Below are 18986 nucleotides of genomic sequence, written 5' to 3'. Positions count from 1 at the left end.
TTTAATATAGAGGTAGACAATTGTTTAACTTCAAAATATGTGACATTAAATACGAAAATAAGACCGTTCTATTTTCATAGAACTTAAACAACTTTATTAAAATTTCAAAACAAAAAAATATTCACAAATATTCCTTTCTGCTCTAGATACAAGACTCGAAATTTTGGGGGAGGGGGCCAGTCGATTAAATCGACCCCAGTACGTAACTGGTACTTAATTTATCGACTCCGAAAGGATGAAAGGCAAAGTCGACCTCGGCGCAATTTGGCCTCAGAACACAAAGGCAGACGAAATACCGCTAAGCATTTTGCCCGGAGCGCTAACGTTTTTCCCAGCACGACGCCTTAATATTCATAAATATTACATCACCTTTTATTGTTTGCTTGAGAAAATCATTAGATGCAGGCCATATATGAGAATGTTTTCCAATCAAGTCTGGCAAGAATAAGTCAACAACAAAAATAAGTCACTTACTATAAACTTCCGACCATTATCATGCACCTTTCATATCATTAAAATAACTGAAGTAGTTGTGATATCAAGAACATATTAGATTTCGGTGAACAATTATTTCCCACATCCCAAACAACATAAGATTCAGGTGGTAAAGACTGCTTATCACAGTTTCTGTATTCTAACACAGGATTGAAACATGGCTGTCATATACCTTAACTTCAATAAATCCTTCGATAGTGTCAATATAAGCATTCTACTGCAAAACTATCCAGCAATGGAATCCATGAGAAAACAACTGCACTAATGTAGAATTCAACATGTGATAAATGAATTTCACACAGCCCCAGCAACAGTCATTTGTGTTGCCCATAATGTACTATATTGAGCCAACCTCTTTTTAAAATTTACATAAACATCACAAATGCCATTTAATACAGCGAAATCAAATTTTCCACGAAGGATTCTAAGTTCTCAACAGAGTAGGAGAGGAGATAAAACTCCAGTCTGACTTATGTACTGTAATCCAAAACATTATGCACATTCACTTAAAGAAAGAGAATTTGCTTAAATAGCCGTACTGTACTTTCTCCCTTCGAACGTTATAACAAGGCCAAAGGAGCAGGAGTAATTGTCGACGACAATCTCAACTGGAGAGCACATATCAACAATAAAGTTGATATGGCTGGCAGGATGAGCTCTTAAAACGTCAAAACTTTCCGGTTGAGAGATCTAGATAAAGGTGACCTACATATTGATAAAACCCTCACTTATGAAGATTCTAAAAGGGTTCACAGGACCGCAAATGACTAGTTCGGGCGGTTAAGAAGAGACTCTTCTACAACTGCTTTTAACTACACATCTACTAAAGGCTACTCTGAAAGTAACTTCCAAAAAATGCTGTAAGTTTGAAACGAAGAAGTTAAAAGTTCTGTAATAGTAGCGCTAAATTCTTAAAGAAAGAATTAGAGAATCGTGAGGTAGACAAGGCATTCAATCTTTGGTGACTTTTCAAAACAAAAATTTTTTTAAAGTTAACAAAACCACTTGTGCAAAATATACTTTATTGTTTTGTATTGTTTAAAAAGTAAGTGTGCTTATTTTAACTGTGCATGTGCGCACGCGTTTTTGTATGTGTGCATGTCTGTATTACATACATACACTCACGCATATACACACATTTATACATATACAAATAAATACATAAATACATACCTACATATATGTATGTGTGCATGTCAGTGAGTGTGTTTACATATATTAATATATGCATGTGTTCTTATATATATATATAAACTATATATATATAAACTATATATATATATATATATATATATATATATATATATATATATATATATATATATATATATATATATATATGCATATATAGGTACAGGACGTCACCAACATGAAAAACACAGACAAACGAGTTAAATACGTAAACAACGAGAGAAAAAAGGAAAACAGAACAAGTAGATACGGTATATTATATATAATGCATATCATATATATAAATATAAAATATATCATATATATAAATATAAAATATATCATATATATATATATATATATATATATATATATACACACACACACACATATATATATATATGTATAGGCGCAGTAAGACGCCTGCTTTCCAACCACATGGTTCCGGGCTCAGTCCCACTGCGTGTCATCTTGGGCAAGCGTCTTCTACTGTAGCCTCGGGCCGACCAAATCCCTGTGAGTGGATTTGGTAGACAGAAACTGAAAGAAGGCCGTCGTGTATATATATATATATATATATATATATATATACATACACATAGATACATACATACATACATACATACATACATACATACATACATACATATATGCATGTATTTGTGTCTGTGTTTCTCCCCCATCGCTTGACAACCGATGCTAGTGTGTTTACATCCCCGTAATCTAGTGGTTCGGCAAAAATCCTCCGATAGAATAAGTACTAGGCTTACAAAAAATAAGTCCTGGAGTCGATTTGTTCGACTAAAGGCGGTGCTCCAGCATGGCCGCAGTCAAATGACTGAAAGAAATAAAAGAATAAAAGAATATATATATATATATATATATATATATATATATATATATATATATATATATATATATATTATGCTCGTGCGCACAGACATACACGAAGCTGTGTACATTCCTAATAGCAAAACATAGTCGTCAATAGCATTTTGATGGCAAACACACGTATATCTTGGCAACACAGTCCTTCCTAGCTTCGGAATCCTTACTACAAACTATTGGTTGTAAGACATCGAAATGACTGCTTGTCAGAACGAGTAGTATTAACCGTTACGCTGTCCATCCAAATATGCTGTAGTGCGCGAACACACACACACACACTCACACGGTGACACACATGCAGGCACACACACATCCGAACAAATACACACAGAAATACACAGCCATCTGCCGTACATATACTCAAAGACACACACACACATAGATACAAAGAGACTCACTGCCAGCCACAACAAAGGCGTAACTCATATTAACCCCGACACAGTTTAATTTATATACATTATTTATATACACACACACATATGTGTATATGTATATATATGTAAATATATATATATATATATAATATGCGTGTATGTATATGTACATTGAATACATATTTTATGTATATATAGAATAATTTTTATATACCATATATAATATAAAGAGAGATACATACATACATACATGCATACATACATACATACATACATACACACACACGCCCACATACATACATTCATACATTTGCATGTACATACGCACAGATACACCCACCCACATACCCGCTCGCTCGCTCGCTCGCTCGTTCGCTCATACGATAATGTAGCTCCACTACTATTAAACTTCAACTTAACTCTCTTCACTTCAGACAACCAAGTATTTGGTCCAAAATCTCTCTTCTGTTATTTACACAAAATATTGCTGGATTTCTTTTTTCATGGAATGAGAAAGAAAATATTTGCGGTAAGAGAAAATATGCTTTTTATATCTATTACTTTGAGTGAATAAGTTTTGTTTTGCTTTGTGTTTTTGAGGTTTTTCTTTCTTTTTTTTTTCTTCAGTATTAGTATTGTTCTGAAAATCCTTAATCTTAATTAATGAATGTATTTTTTTAAATGTTTATTCTATCGTTATTGCTGTGGTCATCACTAGAGTGGCGCAAATTTAGCTTTCATTCTTCTGTAATTTTAAAGTACCAGTGAAATAGTGAATCAAATTTTAAACGGTGCTCTCAGACCACTAAATATGTATGGGAGTGCCCAATGTTAAAGCTAATTTCTTTTAAATTTTGACACAAGGCCAACAATTCTGTAGGGCGGGGGCTAGTCGATCACATCGACCCCAGTTTTCAACTGTTACTTGCTTTAATGCGCCCGAAGGGTTGAAAGGCAAAGTTGACACCGTCGCAGTTTTAACTTAGAACATAAGACCCGAAAAAATGTCACCAAACATTTCGTTTGTGTAACGATTCTGTCATTTCGCTGCTTTTGTTTAAAGTATGATAATGTTATAATGATGTTTCTGTTCTCAGCTTGGTAAAATAATCACTGGAATCAGTTAATTCAGTTACACGCTCATCCCAAAATATGAGGCATGTTGCCAAAATTAAGCAACAAGCCACCTATTTTTTTAATAAGTGAATACAAACTCTACCGATACAAACTTTCCTACTCATCCCTCTAGGGTCGATAACGTACCAGTGAAGTCCTGGCGTCAATTTTAACGACTGTATCCACTTAAAAGTTAGTTTTTAATTATTTTGGGGCATTTAGCTATATCTGTTACCCAATTCTAAGAACTTTCTGTGTGCAAATTCTGTTGGGACCGCCTTTGCTTTATGTCCTGGAGTCGATAAAATAAGTAGCATCAGTCAAGGACTGAGGCATACAGAGTTTTTATGACAATGTTAACAATATTTCTAAATATTATTCAATTATTACGAGAAGTCCTAGGAGGTCTCGCTCTTTTGGGGAATTTTGTTGTAATAATCGATTGTTTTTCGTTGTTTACACGACCTCTGTGTCACCCACATTCTATTTGTATTGTGTTGTCCACAATGTTTTTTAATGTAAACCTTTTGTGGTTGATAAAGAAATAATAAATTATTATTATTATTATTATTATTATTATTATTATTATTATTATTATTATTATTATTATTATTATTATTATTGAGGCGACGTGCTGGTAGAATCGTTACCTCGCCGGGCAAAATGCTTAGCGGCATTTCGTCAGCCTTGACGTTCTGAGTTCAAATTCCGCCGAGGTCGACTTTGCCTTTCATCCTACCGAGGCCGATAAATTAAGTACCAGTGAAACACTGGGTCGATGTAATCGACTAGTCCACTTCCACAAAGTTTCAGCCCTTGTGCCTATAGTAGAAAGGATTATTATTATTATCATTTTTATTATTATTATTATTATTATTATTATTATTATTATTATTATTATTATTATTATTATTAAGTGTTAGCACCTTTGTAATCAGCTTATCCCCTCCCACAAAATTGCTGGCCTTCTGTCAAAATTTGAAACCATTATTAATGTGTCGAATTGACAGAATCATTAGCACGCCGGACAAAATGTTTTTACACTCAAATTCTGCCCTAGTCTTCTTTGCCTTTCATTCTTTCGGAGGTTGATAAAATAAGAACTAGTCAAATGCTGGGGACGATGTAATTAACTCAACCTTTTACCCACAAAATTTAAGCCTTTTGCCTATAATAGAAAGAATCATCATCATCATCATCATCATCATCATCATCATCATCATCAAATTCAAGGTGGCGAGTTGGCAGAATTATTCGCAACCGGACAAAATGCTCAGCTGCTTTCGCGTGTCTTTACCTTCTGAGTTCAGATTCCAATGTGGTTAACGTTGCCTGCCATCATTTTGAGGCCGATAATATAAGTACCAGTCAAGTACTGAGATGGATTTAATCGACTTGCCCCCTATCCTGAAATTACTGGCCTTGTGCTAAAATTTTAGATCATTAATTAAGGCGACAAGCTGGCTGAATCGTTAACGCGCCCAATAGAATGCTTAACGACATTTCGCCCGTCTTTATGTCCTAAGTTCACACTCCTGTAAGTACGACTTTGCCTTTCGTTCTTCGGTCTCGATAAAATAAGTACCAGCCGAGCACTGGGATCAATGTAATCGATTATCCCCCTTCCTCCAAATTTCAGGCCTTGTGCTTATAATAGAAGAGATTATTATCAGTGATGGAAAAGAAGAAAACCTTAGCGTACTGATACTTATTTGTCGTGCTTAGTAACTTCAACTTCCATTCAGAAACCAAATTGCACTGAGATTGACTCTGCCCATTACCTTAGTGCATGTAATATACTGCGGTCGTCACTGGCTGTGTCATTCCAAGTAACAGTGAGTTAAGGGATTAACAGTTTACGTAGCGTACAAGACTAAATACTTACCAGTTTCTCATTTCATACCTACACGTTCTGAGTTCAAGTCTGGCAGAAATTGACTTTTATCCCTTTGCTATCGATGAAATCAGCAATTAGGTTAATTGGTAAGGTCTGTTCAGCTTGGTATACTTTCTTTACCCAGCGAAAATTTACTTTGTGCTTTAGGAAATATTATTTACTTGGATATAGCAGTCAATTTTTCGGAAATGATCAGTATCAGACTAAATGACTGAAAATTCTACATTCTGTGTTCTGTTTGCCCCAGCATTGACTTCGCCTTATACATACATATATATATATATATATATATACACACACACACACACACACACACACACACACACACACACAAACAAACAGGGTGCAATGGGTAAATTGTCGCGATTTTATATTTTTAATTTCATGCATGCGCATTGTTTTCTTTTTATTTTGTCGATTACTCAGTATAATAGAGTCAGTTGGGCACTCTGCCAGAAATTTGGAAACGATATGCTGTAATGCTTGGCATTCGCGCCGAAGCTTCAATACGAACATTTCAGAATGTTTCGGTGTCAATCTGAGGACATGTACCGAGTGTGATGAAAATCAAACATACAGTCAACATCATAGTGCTTGGAGTGATCACTAGTGATGGCGATGTTATGCCTCCATTCATGTTCCCACACGGCCTCACACTCAACATAGAGACCTACCTCAAGTGCCTGGAGGGGGTAATACTGCCCTCGATCGAAAGGGTGACTGCTGGAAAATCCTATGTCTGGCAACAGGACTCTGCACCATGCCACACAAGCAGGAGAACCCAGTCATAGCTGCCGGACAATTTCTGCGAACACACCACCTCTAACATCTGGCCTCCTAACTCCCCAGACTAGAACCTCCGTCATTATTATGTGTGCGGCGCAGTTGAGCGACAGACCAACAAAACTCCTTGTAACACCAAAGATGAACTGAAGGCAAGGATTATGGCATCATTCACCAACTTGGACAAGGAGACCGTCCAGAAGAGTTGCAGGAGGCCGTGGTTGAAGCCACTGGCGATTTTATTGAATAAATTTCATCTTTAGTATTTCAAGAAATTTTAATGTAATTTTGATAAATATATCTGTTAAAATGAGATGTCAGTGTTATTTTCATTTTTGCGTAATTTAGACGACAATATATTCACCGCACCCTGTGTGCATGTGTGTGTGTGTATGTAAGAGAGAGAGTGAGTGTGTATATACGTATGTGTGTATGCATATGTATGTGTACATATATGTATATATACATATGTGTGTGTGTGTGTGTGTGTGTAAGTACGTGTATATGTATGTATATATAAGTATGTGTATGTACTTGTGTATATATAAATATATATATATATATATATATATATATATATATATATATATATATATATATATATATATATATATATATATATATATATATATATATATATGTATGTATGTATGTATGTATGTATGTATGTATATATAAGCTTGTGTATATAAGTTTACCTTTTACCGATATCAGTGAACAATGTCATCACCAACGAGCTAGTAACTGATCCACTACATATCTGACAGTTTGTCATTTTTCCGCCGCTACTTTATCCTTCGTTGATATATACCTGCGACACATGTAAACGCACACACACACACACACACACCTACACTAAATATTATACATACATCCATATGCATGTACGAATATACTGTGAAGGTGCCTGGACTAGTAGTTAAGGTGTCAGGATCAAGCTCAATCAAAAGGTCGTGAATTCGCTTCCTGAACCGATTGGTGCTTTGCGTCTTTGAACAAAGTAATTTCATTTTACATTGATTTGATTACTTGAAAGTTAATAACAGGTGCTCTTTTTCACTCCGTCCATCACATACGAGATATTCCAATATGCTGAGGATGGAGGTGCCTGGGAGGGTCTTATGTTGACTCGCATATTCATAGCTACCTAAAACAATTGACGAAAGCATGGTAGATACTATCAAGATATATTCGCTTGCCAGTGACAGCTACAGTACATTTATGTGAGTGTGTGTATAACCACATACACACTGTTTTATTATTTCCCATAAGGGGTGTACAAAGAGGGGGACAGCACAAACAACTTTGGGATCGACAAATAACCACACACTACACACAATCAGAAGTAGCTAGAGTTGCCTGGATGCCTAGCACGTGAAAACGTTTTTTTTTTGTTTTTTGGGTTTTTTTTTAGCATTTAGCAAGTTTTTCTGTACGTATGTAATTATAGTAGTATGTTTTGTATGTAAATATATTTTCTTATATTTTTATTGTAATGCAGAAATTGCAAAAGTTGGGTTTTTCCGTGTTTCTATTATATTTGAAGATTTTAAAACTGTTGATATGCATCACATAAAACAGAAGCACTATTTCCAGGAATAGTTTTCATTCAACAAGAACTCGTGGGTAGAGAGTATTTACTGTTCAACAGTTTGATGCTGTGATGAAAAATAAAGATACTTGCTTGACCCACACATGAGCATACAACATTCGATTAAGACAGCCTTGTACATATACTTATGCTAATATATTCATACCAGGTAGAAGGTGGTGTGCTGGCAGAATCGTTAGGATCTCAGGGGAAAAAATGTTTAGTGGCATTTCGCCTGTTTTTACGTTCCGAGTTCAAATCCCACCGAGGTTGACTTTACTTTTCATCTTTTCCAAGTCGATAAAATAAGTACCAGTGATATACTGGAGTCGATTTAATCGATTTATTCTTCCTCTAAAATTTTTGGTCTTGTGCCAAAATTGGAAACCAATATATTTATGCTATATACTCAACGATAGAATTTGCAACCAAATCTCTCACAGAGTGCACATTTGAGTACAATAGTTCTTGATAAGTAATACTCAATTGACTACAGAGTTAGCCTGAAATTGCTAGAGGGCAAGTTGCAATTGAGAGCCTCAACGTAACTATAAGCTAAGGATTCATCTGATATTATCAGATTGGTAAGCTTCAAAACTTATGTCCAAATCCTTTGCCAAAATAGCACAAATGGCTGTCATTGTGCACACAATGAGAGTCATTTGTATAAGGTTGAGTAGCTACTAAAAAGCAAATTTAACAGTCTTACTACGTGTAAGCAAACTTGCAGCAAGACCACTCCAATAGACATTTACTTGCGTGAACAAAGCCTTTGTTAAAATTAAGCAAATCAAAACAATTTTGCATGTTCCAACAGAAGCATCAAAGAAAATAATTTCACCCGAATCAAATGGTATCAATCGTTTGATCCTTCCTTAAGTTTATTTTTTGTTTGGAACCAAGAATGATTTATTTTGGTCATCGAATGTCGTGGCTTGGTATCTGAAGAATCACTTGACTAAAACCTGCAACTGAAGTTCATAATGGAACTGGCAGCCTACGTTGTACATGAAATTTGCTAACCAGGGATTATATAGTATTTTAAGTAGATTCACTGATTGATAGTATATATTCTCTTTTTTTTTTTCGCCCTTTTAAAACCTAGCCAGGCTCATGGGCCCGGTTTCCCGGTTTCTATGGTGTATGTGTTCCCCCCAGCTGGACGGGACGCCAGTCAATCGCAACGTTACTCAAGAAACATAAAGAAAGAGTGAGAGAAAGTTGAGGCGAAAGAGTACAACAGGGGTCGCCACCACCCTCTGCCGGAGCCTCGTGAAGATTTTGGTGTTTTCGCTCAATAAACACACACAACGCCCGGTCTGGGAATCGAAACCGCGATCCTCTGATCGCGAGTCTGCTGCCCTAACCACTGGGCCATTGCCCCTCCACATTGATAGTATATAGTAGAAGGAAACTCTGGGTGTTATTGTTAGTCTTGTGCTTGATACAGTATATTTTCTGTCATGTTATCGTGGTGATATTCCAAAGTCACTGAAGATTAGGTGCACTGGCACGGAAACTGATAGTGAAGAAGTTCATCTTACTTAAAAAATATACAAGTCTGCAAACACTTTCAAATTTGCTCTATACTCCATCATCGTCCCGAGAGACAATGTGAAATACTTCTCGTTATGTCGTACAGACATAATGGAAAACTGCTGTGAGATTCTGAAATGAAGTTGGGACATGAATATTGTGAAGGAGCTGTTTGAGAATTTAAAATTCCTCATTTATATATCATATTTCGAAAATTTAATTCGTGGTCTCCAGAGCTACAAAAGACAGAAAAAAAATTTACAGTTAAAAGTGTATATATGGATTTCAAATCATTCCTATTTAAAATGTTTTACCAGTATCTCTAACAATATCGGGATACAATATTTCACCCAAAATATACACAAAAATATTTCGAAAATATATTTTCGAAAACTGGTTATTACAATTCTTCGTTAAAAAAAATACCTTCATGAACATAGTACACTGTTCTAGGTATCTCATCGATTTACATTTAAATTTATCTCCTAAAATTTTGAGTATTATGCTCAACAATTCGGGCTATTAATTTTCTTGAAATTTTTATATTATTAGATCGATTTCTTAAAATATAACAAATTTTTTGAAAGTATAAACGAATTTAAATATGAAAGGATAAATTTTCTTCCGTGAGGTTTGAAACCGTGTTAGACATTTGGAAGATATGATTTTTAAATATTGAGCTAAGATAATATTTTGCGTGTGCGTGCGCGTACGTGACGAGAATTGTCAATTCTTCGTACTCAAAGTAATCTGCAATTACGATTTCAAATGAACAAAGGTGTGTCACTCCTCTCTCTCTCTCTCTCTACACACACACACATTATGTGATAGTTTTCACAACTTTATATCTTGAATTATTTAAGAACACGTATTTGTGTATTTAGATTGGCAAATTCTTAGCATGTTAGACAAAATGTTTTGCGGCACTTATGTCTGACTCTTCCCGTTCAAATTTCACCGAGATCAACTTTGCTTTTCATACTCTGAGAGTCGTTAAACCGTCGGAGGATAAAAACCAAAGTACTGAAGTCGATGTAATGAAGTACTGAAGCTGATATAATCGACTTTTCCCCTCCCACTAGATTTCTGACCTTGCGATCGAAGAGATAAGGCACGTATGTTAATCAATCGAATGTTTTAGTGCAATCACAGATTCATTGTTTTAATACCACTTTGTCTTGTGGGTGTATATATAATATATATATATATATATATATATATATATATATATATCCCAACATGCAGTAGTTTATCTGTGGACTGTTGTACTTTATTTCTGGTTCGTTGTTTTATTTTTCAGTAACCTGTGTGTTCTTGTAGCTGTTGTTTAACAATAAATTAACCTTCGTGAAATAGAGATATGATTAAAGTCATTCTAGCTTTGACCGTCTATCTTCTTAAGGATATCGAGGATCACATCTTTTTGTTTTTCAAACTGCATTACAAGGTATGATTCAAAGGAATGCTAGTTCTACTTTTATTTGGAGTCATTTGTGTGTCAGGGAGATTTATTTCTACTCAGTAGAGTAGCTAGAGTGTGTGCCGCCAATGAGAGCCTTTGAGTTTGCCCACAACCCCATCCAGAGCCCCCAAACCTATACAGACTTATGCAGCCGACCCAACAGTGCTGCCCAATCAGAGCGTCGTCCGGGACTAACCACCCTCTCGCTCCCCCACCCCACCCCAGCTACCCTACTGATTTTACTTAGATATATTAATTATCCTAATAAACGTAGAAGCATAAATCTATAAGTCTGAAATATCTTATAATGCACCGGTATCTATCATCCGTTTGTAGGCAACGGTACATGATGAAATTAACGCTGAATGATTTGCTGCACAATATCAATCGTTGCATGTAGCCTTTAATTAGAAGTAGAATGCAGATTCAGTGACAAGGTGTGTCTTGATGAGTAGATGACTCTGGTTTGAAGCTAAAAGCGAGAGTAGCTTATCAAAGCTAGAGTTCAAATCATGCTAAAGTACTTATTTATTCATAGTCCAAGAAACATTACGAAACATTACACCCCCTTTCAAATGTTGAAAATGATTTGGCTAATGCCGAAATGGAACATTTCCAAATCAATATCTGCAGAAAAAGAATATGGGGAAAGAGAGGATCAGGAATTCTGTCTGAACACTTGAAGAAAAATGAACTCCGCTAACAACACTCTAGGCCGGGGAAATGATGTTCGACAAGACGGCATGATGGCATAGAGCTGCTGCTGCTGATGATGATGATAATGAGAGAAAGAACTTGTACCTACCATGCAGTAAAAATTTCGGCTAGTTTACTGCATCATTTAAGGGATGGTCACCCGTGCAATGCAATTGATGTCACTATTGAGCGGTTACAAACATTGGACACAGCACACATATCAGTTCTACTGCATATGTACATAAGTGAATATCAAACAGAAACATACAAAAACACAAATAGTATGCTAATATTTTGAAAATGGATACCCAAAAGGTATCAATTATTTATTGTACTTATTTCAGGCTTTTATAAGAATTTTACGCACAAACACACACACACACAAACACACACACACACACACACACACACACACACACACACACACATATATATGAAGTGTCACTGCAAAAATATAGACATCCATTTTACCATTATATAAGAGAAAACTGGAAAAGATATCTGGATGACTGCTTTATCATTTGGATGGGACCATTGAGAGACTTTTGGAATTTAAATCAATACTAAATAATATAATATTCAATTTACAATGGAATATAGCAAAGAACGGCTCCCTTTCCTAGATATTATGATAAAAAAAAGTCAACAACCAAATTGACATTCATAATAAGTCAACGGACTCGAAATATTATCTTCTGTTTTGGTTATGTCACCCGAAACCTCAAAAGGGATATCCCCTTTAATTTAACAAAAAAGATTTGCACAACAGTGTCAGGGGTAAATCAAGAAAGAGGAAAAAAGAGGGAAGAAGAAAGGAAAAGAAAAGAAAACAAATATAAAAATAAAAATAGAAGAACAATACCCTTAAGGTTTTGTTCTATTTTTATTTTTATATTTGTTTTTTTTTCTTTTCCTTTCTTCTTCTCTCTTTTTGCCTTCCCTTACTACTACCTAACCTACCTTCCTCTAAATTGAAATTACTGCTATCTTACCCCTCCTTCTAGAAAGAAGAACAAATAGAATATATAGAAATTAAATTCCTGTTTGGTTCACTAGACTGTTGATTAACAGCCCAGTCAAGATGTTATTCTCTTCATCTCCTACTCATGTATTTACACAATTTACAAAACAGCTTTCTGAAATGAACTTCCATTGCACATCTTATGTGGTGTTCTCACTACATAAATAAATGAAGCTTGTACGAAACGTACGTACTGCTATGACCTAATACATTTTTGTTGCTTTTCTTCAAATGTATACATATATATATATATATATATATATATATATATATATATATATATATATATATGGGCACAGGACGTCACAAACCGTAAACAACATGAAATACGAAAACAAATGAGTTGAATACGCAAACAACGAGAAAAACAAATGGAAAACAGGACAAGTAACATAACGACCCTTCATCAGTTGCCGGCCTCCCATCTACTCCTCATTTCGAGCATTGAACGACAATATGAGTATTCGAAGGCAGCTGCTCCCATAAAAGCCAAAATAAAATTTGTGATTTATGGAGGGTCAAAGTTGGTAACAAAAACAGGACAGTGGAGACATACAAGAAAACCGAACGAAAACAAATATGGAGGGTCGTTAGACCAGACGAAGGTAAAATAGTGAAGGCTGTCATACGTATATTCATACATTAACAGGGGAGATAACTGCCCCATCGCGAATGTACATATATTGAATTATTGATAGGGCAGTCAGAGTGTGCTGTAAGCTTTATAGATCCTGCATAAATCCTGCGACGAAAGTGCAGTACCGCGGATGACACCTGGTGACCAAAAGTGGTGAACGCGCTCTCAGGACGTACTACTAGGGACATACCCAAAACAAGGTTTGGATCTTATATTTTAAAGTTTCCTATCTAAACTTTAATTTTGAATATAACCTATACACATATATATATTAATGCTCAGTGTATGGATTTATCTAATCCGGTGGTACCCACAAAGAGGCTCCTTTAGTGGACCAGGCTACAAACCACATAGTAAACTAATACAGAAAGGTGTAATAGAGCGGTATAAGCTTATGCAATTGAAGTCCAGTAAATCCAATTAGTAATTATTATTTCATTAGGAGTATATAAAAGATATAAGGATGTTGACTGCGAAATGATCGTAATCTAATGGCTATCAACTGGTGAAGCAGATATATTCATCTCATATTTCCGGACTTTCTTTGTGTGTGTGTGAATTATGTACATTCTCTTGAAATTTTAAAGTGACTTTTAACAGTATTTTGTGTTAAATGGTTTTTCCCAACGTAATCGCTTCAGTTTCAACACACATATAGCGAGTGAGTGAGCTCCTTTATCTTGTTGGGTACGGAAGGTGCCGGTGCCTGAGATTGTTGTTCAGGTTAAGGGCGGTATAGAAGAGCCGGGGGCATTTATCGTAGAGTAGTGTTGGCTGGGGAAGAGGAAGCACGAGTCGCTCTTCGCTTCTTCGACGTCTAATCTCTGCATCTTGGAGTCTTTTATTTTCCATCAGGTCTGTATCCTCGATGACGACATGCCAACACTTTGGCGATTGTTCCCCAGGTATTTGAGTCAATGGAACAACGAAGAATGGCTTTGATCTGGTCTCGGAAACAAAATTTGAGATCTCTACGTGGTCTGGTGCCTGAAGCCAACTCCGCATTCAATATAATATATCTATAAATATATATATACGCATATATATATACATAGGTTCAAAAAAGGAAAAAGACAAAAAAACAACAACAAAAAACAACAACGTGAGGACGTGATACAGATTGTGTTACTAGACGCTCGGGAAAGGACGTATATATATGTGCGCGCGTGTGTGTGTACGTGCATGTATTTCTGTGTATGCGTAATGCAAGTAGATCTCTCCGATGTTGTTCGGGTGGTAAATATGTAGTAGAAAAACTTCTTTGTTTCGTTGTTGAGCAAAGTACTCAACTTATAGCAGACGTTTATGTAATTCATTTTTACTGTGGCCAGTAGTCTACTATTGTTTCCAATCGCGAGGCTTGATAACCTTCATTTTCCAAGTCAGTCTCTTTTTTCGTGAATGCATTCAGAGGTAACTTTGATAACTAATTTGAATGATGAAGAACCGTAACAAAGCAGCACCGAACCCTGAATAGCAGTTTCCTTGCAACTGTTGTAACTGAGACTGCCTATAATGGATTGACCTTGCAGTCGATACGAAACGATCCTTCATGAATCTTCATTTACGAAGCCAAGCAAACATGATAGTATTTTTTATGGAAAAGCAGATAAATTTCTAATGTTAATTTATTTTTGCTGGCTTCTGTGATGCATAATGCTTTTGAAACTGTGTTTTTTTTTTTGATTAATTTAATTTAGTGATTTATTTTTATGTTTTACGTTATAAATTTCTTGTAATTCTAAATTGATGTGCTACACATAAAACAGAAGCAATTCTAACAGTAATGTGTTTTATTCGGAAAGAGTTGTAGTGAAGGCAACACTTCTTGTTCTGAAGTTTTGTGTTTTAACAAGAAAAATGTCTGCTTGACCCAAGACGTGAGTATATAACATAGAGATGACCATGAGAGAAACTTTTGTTAGTTCAATCTAAGAAAACCCTGAGACTCGCTAATGATTATAGGTTCTCTGGAATCATGAACAGAAATGATATATCTGGTAGGAAGATGGGATGAAAAATATTATTTCTGGACACAACCAGTTTTAATTATGAAGCTAAAGGGGAATTGTTAACTCGGTTCCAGCAACTCTGAAGAATTGTCATTGAGATTTGATGGTGGTAGTTGAAAAAGATATCACTAGAACTAAAGGTACTTGCAGTAAAGTCTGATGGGACGATGGGTATAGCTGGACTGGAACACATTCTCCCTTGACAACTAATTATAATGACTTATATTACATGGTGCATAAGAATTTCAGCAGCTAGATTTTCTTTATGTTTTGCACTTATAATCATATAAGATCGCGGTTTTGATTCCCAGTCCGGACGGATTGGAGTGTTCTTGAGCAAAACATTTCATTTCATGTTGCTCTAGTCAACCCAACTGTAAATGAGTTCTTGCAATAACTGGAAAGTTAACCCTGTGGCGGGACGGAGGCGTCCCGTTCAGGGATGTGTTAACGTTTGTTTCTACTTTCAGTTGTATATTGTTAGAAGAGAAATCAGTGGTCGGAAGATAGTTGAAGAACTCCGTTGCAGACCTATACCATCTGGATATGACTGGCACTCATTAGATGATGACAGCATTAATATCTCTTCAATGTCAATTTTAGGAGCCTAGTTAAGGCAAACTTTTAATGACATATCTTGAGATGTGTTGATTGTTCTACACTAATTTGGTATTTGACATCTCTACTTTTAATGTTCATTGATAGCTGACCATTTTCATTACTGAAATAATGTGAACTAGTTTACTGCGACATCTCTTAATTGAAAAACTTCATGTTGGAAGAGAGATAAATTGCAGCAATCCCAGATGAAGCCACCTCAACAGTAATCTGCATGGATAAAAGAAATCTTTATCAAAATTAGTTTGATCAAAAAAGTTATGCCTGTTTTACTCGAAGCATCAAGGAAAACTTTTCTTCTCAATTCAGGTACTACCAATTGTTTCTTACAAGCAATTTTTCTTCTAGAAACTAAAGCAATTCATTTCGCCGGACAAACTGTTTCTGTTGTTGAATGTCTTTGTTTCCTGATTCTTTCAATAAAAACTTGCAGCTAAAATTAGTATTAGGACTGATAGTTTACACTGGCCAAGAACCTTACCAGCAATGAATTATAAAGTATTTCCAATGAAGATTAGGACTTGATTGTACATGTCAGAGGCAAATTATGGGTATAGTCTTTTTATTTGATTTTTGGTGTTTCTTTTTTGCTCTTGTTCTTGATACAGTATATCTTCTGTCATACTGTTTGGTGATCATTCCAAAGTGCTGAGGATTGAATGGAGAACTACAAACAATTATAACAAGGAGATTTTTCATCCTACTTGGAAACTGCTAGGAGAAAGCTATTTTCAAAGTACTGTTCTGATCTACGTCATCTTTTAAGAGGCATCTTCTCTGGCAAGCTTCGCAGTATATTTCACAGACATACCAGGTAGCTGTTTTGAGGTCTTCGAATGAGGCCATAGTTATTGTGCGTTGTTAAAATTATTCATTTAAATATTATAGCTTCGAAAAGTTAACAGACAGTTTTCAATAACATGGAAGATAGAAAATAATTATTCTTTTATTGATTCACATTTGCATGCGTGTATATTGATATAAAACATATCTGCTACAATACTAGGACTCAATTCTATTTACATAAAATATACAGACAGTAAATATCGGAACGTTATTGTTATTACAATATCCTGTTTAAAAAAAAGACAACTATTTCTTTTAAAATTTAGTACGCAGTTTCAAATACCATACAAGACATAAAATCATTTAGCTTGATTGTTTCGCATTTAAATTTGTGTATATTTCTAAAAAAAATTCTAGTATTATACACTATGAATAAGGCAGTATATTTTCATAATGCTTGTGATATTATTTTTCCAAACTTAAAATTAAGACCCAATCCAGAAGTTAATATTTGAACGTTTTAGAAGTATAAATAAATTTAGATGTGAAACAAAAAATAATTCATTTCCATCTTCCATGGTATTTGAAATTCTGTACAAACTTATCAAAGCTATAACTTTCAAATGAGAAATTTTACTAATCAAAGATTTCTGATATATACTGTTGTTTTCTCTCTGTGTCTGTATATATTGCGTGTGTGCATTTATGTGTGTATGGTCTAGATTTACAGACCGGTTGTGAGTTATGTTATTGAGCAAAACACTTCATTTCGTGTTGCTCCAGTCCACTCAGCTGTAAATGGAAAACCTGCGACGGGTAATCCCGTGAACATAACCCTGGACTGACATTCTGCTCAAGGGGAATGTAGGCCCAGCCGCCTAGCCAGAGGGGTGACATCATTCAAAAGCCAAAACAATGCGAAGTGCATTGTGATCAGCGGTGTATAGCAACATCCACCTGATTGACACCGTGATATATATATATATATATATATATATATATATATATATATATATATATATATAAAACATAAAATGATATATAAATATATACATATATCCATACATATATGTACATACCTACATCTATATATATACATACATGCATATATGGGTACAGGACATCACAAAAAAACGTGGACAAAATGAGAAACGAAAATATAAAGACGAAGACAGAAAACGAACTTTTTTTCGAACAACGAAAAAAACAAACAGAGAAATGAGACATGCAACATATACATACATACATACATACATACATACATACATACATACATACATACATACATACATATATATATATATTTATAGTTGTCTAAGAGAGATACGTATTGAGGCGTGTGTGAGAGAGAGAGAGAGAGAGACAGACAGACAGACAGACAGAGACTGAGGGAGAGAGAGAGAGACTGAAAGGAAAAGGAGGCCAGAAAATGTGATGTAGTAAACAAGCTAAGCTTTTTATACCTTACTTTAACAGGCCTGTACAACTACCACTTCATCACAACTTACAGTCTTTCTATTCTTATCATATTATCAGGACTGTATGAATGTTTATCAATTCAATTTTTATAATTTTAAACATTTTTTATTTAAAAAATGTTCATGTTTATATGAGTGTGCATAAGAGTGTGTATATATACGTGTGTGTGTGTGTGTGTGTGTGTTTGTGTGTGTGTGTGTGTGTGTGTGTGTGTGTGTGTGTGTGTGTGTGTGTACTTTGAGAATGCACAGCCATTCAACAAGTTGATGCAAAGATTTTAAAAAAGTGACAGAAAAAATAACCTCTAAGTTTGAAAATATAAGTCGATATCTATCAATGTGTACTTATAGTTTATAAATATATATGTTTATACTTACAATTAAGAAATAATTAGAAAATATATAAATAAAATAATTAAACATAAT

The 18986-nt window shown here is 35.0% G+C and overlaps 1 protein-coding gene across 1 annotated transcript in view; it reads left to right on the top strand.

Annotated features, from left to right (window-relative positions):
* The first annotated feature begins 3251 nt into the window (after window positions 1-3251).
* The window catches only part of LOC106874266 (neuromedin-U receptor 1), a 149369-nt gene continuing 133634 nt past the window's right edge, over window positions 3252-18986 (top strand). Inside the window, exon 1 of the mRNA XM_014921928.3 lies at window positions 3252-3456. The gene's annotated coding sequence lies outside the window, so the exon portion shown is untranslated. The remainder of the gene's footprint in view (window positions 3457-18986) is intronic.

Source organism: Octopus bimaculoides, chromosome 2 (genome assembly GCF_046866305.1).
Source record: "Octopus bimaculoides isolate indiv1 chromosome 2, ASM4686630v1, whole genome shotgun sequence".
Taxonomy (NCBI): Eukaryota; Metazoa; Mollusca; class Cephalopoda; order Octopoda; family Octopodidae; genus Octopus; species Octopus bimaculoides.
This window is presented reverse-complemented; position numbering and strand designations above follow the sequence as displayed.